The sequence below is a fragment of the Piliocolobus tephrosceles genome, chromosome 3 (assembly GCF_002776525.5).
Source record: "Piliocolobus tephrosceles isolate RC106 chromosome 3, ASM277652v3, whole genome shotgun sequence".
Classification (NCBI taxonomy): Eukaryota; Metazoa; Chordata; class Mammalia; order Primates; family Cercopithecidae; genus Piliocolobus; species Piliocolobus tephrosceles.
The window spans coordinates 55,052,954-55,062,324 of NC_045436.1; positions in this window are offsets into that span (position 1 = coordinate 55,052,954).

Below are 9,371 nucleotides of genomic sequence, written 5' to 3' on the forward strand. Positions count from 1 at the left end.
CTTTTTTTTTTTTTACAGTCTTTGAAGAAGTAACATATAACATGCTATTCATGGAGAAAAGTCAATCTAGGAAGAGGAAAATATTCAGCAAAGATACAAAAAGGTGTCATAGAAAATTGGAAGATTTTTTTTTTTTTTTGTAGGGTATTTAAAGGAGAAAGTTCTAGAAAAATATTTGGGAACTAGATTTTCAGGAGTGTAAGAGTGTTTAAAGCTAAGGTAAGTTGGGAGACTATGTATTTACATTAAATACAGATAAAGTTATATTTTATTGGAAAAAGTATTTTTTGGTATATTAGACCGAGTAATTTTGCATGTACTACTTTATTATACATAATGAGATTTCAATGCTACTAAAGTATTTTTATCAAAACATTATTTCTAATAGTAAAATTGGGAAATAACTTTTTTATTTCCTGTATGTAAGTGACAAAATGCCACACATCCACATAGAATAATAAGTTATTTTCAAAGATGATATTCTTCAGGAACATTAATCAGTGTGGGGAAAAGTTGATTATATAAGAAAGCCAAAATGCAGGATATAGTTTTATGTAGGTGTATTTATATAGGTTGCATTTGTATATGCTACTTTTATATCCATGGATTTTCCTATATATTATATCCACATATTTCTTTATATATTTTATCTCAGTATCAAGAAACTCCATGACATTGTTTTAAAGTTTTTATAGTTATCTTTAGACAATGAGTTAATTATTTCAAAACATTTTATAAACTGCTCCAATGAATATGTATTACTTTTGGAATCACAAGACTACAAGATGACCACTTTTTAATTCAATATTTTCCCAACAATCACTTTTTAAAATTTAAGGTTGTATTCAGAAATAGCCAATAGTGAACACTAAAATAATAGATTTCATAGTTATTGTTCAGGGATGCATATGAAAATATAGCTGGGAATGAACAATCCTAAAGTTAAATTAAGAAAATAACTCAACTTGCAATAGCATTGAAAATAATGAAATAGGAATAAATTTAACAAAAGTGTAAAGTTTATACTCTGAACATTATAAAACACTATTGAAATAAATTAAAGTTGATCTAAATAAATAAAAAAAAACTCACGTTCATGTATTGAAAATCTTAACATTGTTAAGATGGTAACAATTTCTAAAATGACCTACAAATTCAATGCAATTTCTATCAGAATCCCAGCTGAGTTATTTGTAGAAACTGAGAAGATGATTTAAAATTCACGTGAAATTGCAAAGGACCCAGGATAACCAAAACAATCCTGAAGAAGAATAAAGTAGAATCCACATTCTTTCATTTCAAAATTTACTACAAAGGAATGATAATCAAGACAGTATGTCACTGACACATAAAGATCAATGGACGCACACTTAGATCAATGGTACACTGATTTTCAGTAGGAATGCCGAGATAATCTAACGAAGAAAGAATAGCATTTTCAATAAACAGTGTTCAGACACTGGATAGTCACATGCAAAAGAATAAATTTGAACTCTTAATTCACACCATATATAAAAGTGAAATTAAGTTAATCAAAGGCCTAAATGTAAGACCCAAAACTTAAGACTTCTAGAAAGAAATATAGGGGTAAATCTTCATGACCTTGGATTTGGCAAAAGTTTCTTAGATATGACACAGAAAGCATAGGCGACAAATGAAAAATTAAATTTAGAAGTCATCAAGATGTACAATTTTCATGCCTCAAAGGACATTATCAAGAAAGTAAAAAGACAACCCACAAAATTACTGATGATGTTTGCAAATTACGTATCTGACAAGGGACTTAATTATGGAAAACAGTCTGGCAGTTCCTCAAATGACTAGACGTAGAGTTAACCATACGATTAGACAATTACACTTCTGTGTATACCTAGAAAAAATAAAAACATATTTCCACAGATGAACTTGTGCATAAATATTTATGGCAATATTTGAGATAGGCAAGAAGTGGAAACAATCCAGTTGGCTGTTGATAGACAGAGGGAGGGACCAAGTGTGCATCCATAAAAAATGAAGTACTGCTACCTGTGACAACACGGATGAACCTTGAAAACACTACGGCTAGAGAAAGAAGACAGTCACAAAAGACCACATTTATAATTCAATCCATATGATGGTGCCGTACAGGGTAAAAGAGAGTAGAGACGAAGTACCCATGGTATAAAGCTTAAAATTTTTAAGTTAATCAAATTAAATTTTTTAGGTCTCAGTTAGTGAAGGGGTAGATGTGTCTCATCTTCATTTCTTGTGTAAATTGCTGGGCTTGGAAGGAAAAAGTTTGGCTGTTTGTTTGTATATTCGTTTGTTTTATTAATGCTTACTCAAAGGTGGATATTTATATGCCTTCTTCCTGATTATTTCTGAAAAGCTTTACTTAAATATTCCTTTCTTAACACTTTCTTTCTTAACACTTTCAATCATATAACCTTCCATTGCAAATACAGAAAACCGATAACCTTACTGGAATGATGTTAACTGATACTCTTGTAGGAATATATAATTCAAAACATTTTTCTTTGTTTAAAAGGTGAAATATCTTAAAAATTTACTTATGCATTCTAACTTCACATCTAAAGAAACTAAAAGAAATAAAATAAAATAAATAAATGAACTAACCAGCTCCAAAGCTAGAAGAAGAAAATAAATAATTAAAATTATAGAAGAACTTAAAGAAATTGAGATGCAAAAATCCATACAAAATATCAATGAAACCAACAGCTGATTCTTAAAAAAAAAAAAAAAGATTGATAGATTCCCAGCTAGGGTAACAAAGAAAAAGTAAGAAAATTCAAATAAGCACAATCAGAAATTACAAAGGTGATATTACAAGTGATCCCACAGAAATACAAAAGATCTTCAGAGACTGCTATGAACAACACTGTGCACCCAAATCAGAAAATGGGTAAATTCCTGGAAGCACACAATCTCCCAAGATTGAATTAGGAAAAGATTGAAACCCTAAATAGTCAAATACACATTTCTGGAATTGAATCAGCCATAAAGAACCTTCCAACCAGGAAAATCCCCAGACCAGACAGATTCACAATCAAATTCTACCAGATATAAAAAGAAGAAATGATACCAATTCTACTAAAACCATTGTAAAAAATTGAGGAGGAGGGGTTACCAAAATCTGGCAGAGTCACAATGAAAAAACAAAACTTCAGAACAATATCCCTCATGAATACAGAAACAAAAATTCTCAGTTAAATAATAGAAAACCAAATCCAACAGCATGCCAAAAAGTTAATATGCTACAATCAAGTAGGATTTATTCCTGAGATGCAAGGCTGGTTCAACATATGCAAATCAATAAATATGATTCCCCACATAAAGAAATCCAAAGCAAAAACCCTACGATCATCTTCACAGACATAGAGAAAGCTTTCAATAGGAACCAACATATTTTATGAAAAACCCTAAACAGACTAGACATTGAAGGAACATACCTCAAGATAATAAGAGCAGTCTATGAAAACTTACAGCAAACATCACACTGAATCGGCAAAAGTTAGAACCATTCCCCTTGACAACAGGAACAAGACAAAGAGGCCCACTCTCACCACTGCTATTCAGCATAGTAATGGGAGACATGGCATTTCCTAGCAATCAGGCAAGAGAAAGAAATAAAGGGAATCCAAATAGAAGTCAAACTATCTCTCTTTACTGATTATATAATTCTATACCTGCCTGAAAAATCCTAAAGACTCAGCCAAAAGGCCTCTAGAATTGATAAACAATGTTAGTAGAGTTTTAGCATACAAAATCAATGTATAAAAATTAGTAGTATTTCTATATACAAAGAAATCCAGGCTGAGAGTGAAATCAGGAACACATTTCCACTTCTAACAGCCACAAAGAAAATGAAATACTTAGGAATAAACTTAATTGAAGAGGTGAAAGAACTATACAAGCAAAACCACAAAACACTGCTAAAGAAATCAGAAATGACAAATAAATGGGAAAATATTCTATGCTGAAGCATTGAGAGAATCAATATTATAAAAAGGGCAGTATTGTCCAAAGCAATTTACAGTGCTATTCCTATCAAACTCCCAATGTCACTCTTCACAGATTTAGAAAAAAATATTTTGACATTCATACAGAACCAAAAAAGAGCCCAAACAGTGAAAGTAATCCTAAACAAAAACAACAAAGCTCAAAGCATCATACTACCCAACTTCAAACTATACCATAAAGCCATAGTAACCAAAGAACCTTGGTACTGGTACAAAAGCAGACACATAGACCAACGGAACAGATTAGAAAACTCAAAAACAAAACTACACTCCTACAACCTTCTGTTCTTTAAGAAGACTGACAAAAACAAGTAATGAGGAAAGGACTCCATATTCAATAAATGGTGCTAAGATAACTGGCTACATATATGCAGAAGATTGAAGCTGGGACTCTAACTTCCACCATATGTAAAAATTAACTCAAAATGGATTAACAATTTAAATGTAAGACCTAAAACTATAAAAACCTTGAAAGGCTAATAGGAAATAATTTTCTCAACATTGGCCATGGCAAAATTTTTGGCTAAGTCCCCCAAATAAATTGTAATAAAAACAAAAATAGACATTTTTGTTACATCAATATAGTGGCTATCTAGAAGCTATGTTTTCAGCAAGTTCCATTACCCCTTCTCTTGCTCTTTTTCACTTCCTCACTATTCTACCAAAAATGGTGATGAAGTAACCTACTAAAGAAGGCAATATGTCTAGCCTTGGCTAGATGTATTGTCGAGAAATTCATACATAGTCTTGTGAGGATTTGCTTATATGTGATGATTTGCATTTCTCTTGCTCCTTTCAAATGTATTTGTTTTTGAATTTCTGTAATTTGATCATAATATGTCTCAGTGAAGATTTCTTGATATTCAGCTTATCTGGGATTTTTTCAGCATCACTAATGTGGATTTTCATTACGATTTGCTTGAGATTTGAGAAGTAATACATCATTTCTTCACATATTCTTTCTGTCCCTTTCTCTTCTCATTATAGGATGCCATAGTTTGCATATTTCTTTGCTTAATGCTGTATTTCATGGCAGGCTTTCTTCATGCTTCTAATTAATTAATTAATTAATTATTTTATTATTTATTTATTTATTTTGAGATGGAGTCTCACTCTGTTGCCCAGACTGGAGTGCAGTTGAACAATCTTGGCTCACTGAAACCTCTGGTTCCCGGGTTCAAGCGATTCTGCTGCCTCAGTCTCCTTAGTAGCTGGGATTACAGGCACACGTCACCATGCCCAGCTAATTTTTATATTTTTAGTAGAGACAGGGTTTCACTATGTTGCTCAGGCTGGTCTTGAACTCCTGACCTTGTGATCCACTGGCCTCGACCTCCCAAAGTGCTGTGATTACAAGCGTGAGCACCAGGGCCTGGCTGTTTTTTATTTATTTTTAAATTTTTGTTCCTCTGAATGAATAATTTTAAATGATTTCTCTTTATTTTTGCTGATTCTTTCATCTGCTTGATTGAGTCTGTTATTAAGTCTATTTTTTTTTATTTCCCTCATTATATGTTTTAGTTCCAGAATTTAATTCTTTTTTATAGTTTTTAACTCTTTGCTGAATTATTCATTTTGTTCATGTATTGTTTTCCTGATAATTAGATGTCTGTGTTCTGTAGCTGACTGAGCTTTTTAAAAATGATTGTTCTTAATTCTTTACTGGGCAATTTATAGATTTCTATTTCTTTGGGGTGGTTATTAGAAAATTACTGTGTTCTTTTAGTGATGTAGTTTTTCCCACATTTTCATGTTTCTTCCAGATTTTTATTGATGTTTTCACATGTGAAAGAACAATGATGTCATCCGGCCTTAAAGGATAGGTTTCAGTGGGGAAAGACCTTCACCCAAAGGTGAATGCAAGCGTGCTAGATGGGTTGGGTGCAGAAGTTTCAGCTAGGGGGATAGTACAGTGGCATAGTCTCCATGCAACAACATTTACTGAGGTCAGTATTGAGAAGACTGTGGGAGTTCTTGGCAGTCAAGGTTGCAGTTGTCTACAATGGCAGCAAGAACAATTTGGTTCTTGGTGGTGGAGGCTGCTGAAATCCTTCTGTTTTATTTTTCTCCTTGGGAAGAAATTATTTTCAATAGTATTACTCGTGGCACTGGGTCCAACATTGGAATAAACTCACAGTGGTAGTAGTGCCCTTGTCTGATGTGAAGGCATACATGGAGTAGATGTAAAGCTGAATCCTGAAGCATAGGCATGTATTAACTGATTGCAACCCTGGGTTTCCGGGTATAGACTCACCTCTTGTTACCACACACAAAAAAAATATGCCAGTGTGTGGAACACAGGTGTGTCTGCTATGGTGGTGGTGTCAGTGTCTAGGGAATGAGTGTATTCAGAGTAGCTGTGGAGCCAGAATCCAGATGGTGGTATGCATAGAGCAAACATGGGTCTGTGGTCTAGACATGAAAACAATTGAGGGCGGGGAAGAAATGGCACTTTAACTGGGTATACAATGGTATCTCTTTGTTTCTTGAGGGTCTCTGGCAGTTGCAACGGTATTGATGTCCTCAGCACTAAAGGCTGCTGTTGTTCTCTGCCTGGCAGGCCACTGGAGACCTGGTGGCACTTGCCACATGGCTGATATTGATAGCCCCTGCCCTTTTTTGTTTCTAGTCATCTCCAGATGACTCAGCTATGCTTATCTCCCCAGCAATATAAGTGGAGTGAAACCAAAGTGGGTCCTTCAGGCAGTGCCCCAAAAACCCAAAGAGGCTGCTTACTTGTCCTGTTCTCCTTTTGCCTATTAAGGGAACTCACAGACTGAGGAGCCTCCTTTCACTATTCAACTGTGCTGACTTGTGCTGAGACAGAGTGATTCAGGCAAAATGAAGCTGTTCTTTCTACTCTTTCTGTGCAGTTATTCTCACTTTCTCACTTTCTTTTTTTTTTTTTTTTTTTTTTTTGGTTCTGTGTTGCTGCAGTTTTTTTAACTGCAGTACTTGAGTCCTGAACCCTTCCAGTGATTTTTGTTCATGGATAGTTGTGTTTTTTTTTTGCGGGGGGTGGGGGGGCGGGGGAGATGAAGGCTGGGACCTCCCACTTTGCCCTTTTGCTGATATCACTCCCCTTTTATCAATTATTTATACAGTTTATTTGCCTGACATTTTACCAAACCTGAAAAACTAAAGGATTAAACAGCAAATATCCAAGATGTCTTATTGTACGAGGTAAAGAGATGTGGATACTTAACCAAATTAAAATCACATTTAATTAAAATCTCATGTGTTTAACTCACACTAGCCTATGAAATATTTGAGGGAACATAGTATACTTTATTTATTTGTGTATTTTCAGTATGTAGTTCAGTACCTGTCTCATGATAATGTCTATATATGTGTTTTATGAACATATAAAAGAGGGAAAGAAGCAAGAGTAGAAGCAAGATTTTAAAAAATAGAGATATGTATGAAAAATGTGAAACAATGTGTTCCTTTTTAAATGAAAGCAAATGCACTTTAATTTATGCCACTAAACTTGGCATTATTTAGCAGTAATGGGGATGACGTGTTCTGTGGCATCAAATCTATTCACTTTGTCTTTGAAAATCCCTAATTTGAAGTTGTTCACGTGCTTCCATATCAAGTCAACTTTCATAAAATCAGTTATAGAATCACTTCCTTTGTGTGTAACTAATAATCCTTCTACCGATAACAGATATCCATGGCATTAACTTGCATTCAAAAAGAGGACACAATCTAAGAGGCATTTCTTCCAGACAAATAGAGATAAAAATTAAATATTTCCACTTATTTATTAAGGGGTCTGGGAAGGAGAAAGACCAACGGGAAGTCCTGGAATGCCGATATCATGATCTCTCTATTAGCTGAATTCTCAAAGGAATGTAGTAGAATTGAACATATAAACCAAAAGCAAAAAAGGGGTTTGCACCTGCTCTCCATATCTTGAATTCTGACTGGATTATATTTGCAAAGTGATCTCATGCAAGTGTAGGAAGGCTGGGGTATAGTAAAAGGTGGCAGTGGATTATGGTGAGTCACAGAGGGACTGGCCTGCATTTGCTATTTTGAACCTCTCTAGCTCCCTTTTGGCATGAAAGGTGCCAGAAATTTCTACATACTCTACTGCAGAAGCAAAATGAAGTTGAATTAAGAGCCTAAAGACTTGCCTAGCATAGCCATAGTGACAGATGTGGTAAATTCCATAGAGCTCATGATGAAGCAAACTAGTCAGAAGCTGGGTAGAAACTGTGACTAGCTTCAGAGAGGTCTATAACATCAGCAGGGGCAAAGATAATGACAAATCACAAGAAAGACTACTGTCTTGAATTCATCCTAAAGGAAAGACCACAATTTCACCAGTTGCAATCTTCTCCAGCAATCTTCACCAGTGGATACACTCACAGGCCAGACCAACCAGGCCACAGCAAGTACTGGAAATCACCCAGGTAGCACACTGATTCGAAACCTTTCGCTCTCCCACTGTCTGCCACATATATTAGAACCCTATCTTGTATCTCTCAGATCTTGAGATATCCATAATGATGGGAAGAAAACCTGAGAGAGAGTGAATGTTCCTGAAAAACCGAATTACCCAAATGAGCCTACCTTAAATCAAAGATTTTGCTAATTCGCAGCTTTGTAAACCCTCAGTTAAGCTCTCCTCCGCCACCCAGCTGTACTCTGGATTGGAGACTCACAAGTCGAAACTAGCTCAGCTATAGAAAATAGAGGAGCTGCCTTGTAATAAATATGTGACTCTGTTATGTATGCTACACATGGACAATATTTTTGCACATTAAAACTCTACCTAAACCAAAATTATATTTATTGTATTCTTTCTTTTAAATATCTTTTCAAGTATCCAAAAAGTATTTATTTTCTTTTCCCTCTCACATACCCTTTAACAACTCAATTCACACTTACTAAGTTGAGCAGTGTTACAGAATGAATTGTGATTCTCCAAAGGATGTTAAGGTTCTAACTCCCCAGTATTTGTCAATGTGACCTAATTTGGAAATTGTGGATTCTAATCCAATATCTCAGTGTTTTATTAAAAGGTAATATTTGAATGCAGAGAGAATGTGGTGTGAAGATGGGAGTTAATGCTGCCACAAGCCAAAGAACGATGAGACGCTAGGTGAGAGACAGGAAACAGATCCTTTCCTAGCACCTTCAGAGGGAGCATGATTCCTAGAGTACCTGGATCTTAGACTTTTAGGTTCCAGAACTGTGAAATAATAAGTTGCTGTTGCTTAAACCATTCAGTTTGTGGTATATTGTTATTTCAGCCCCAGGAAATTAATATAGGTGCTATGCTGAGCAGCATCAACCTATTTAGAGAAACAAGATGTAAAATAGACACAAGAGTAATTTTTT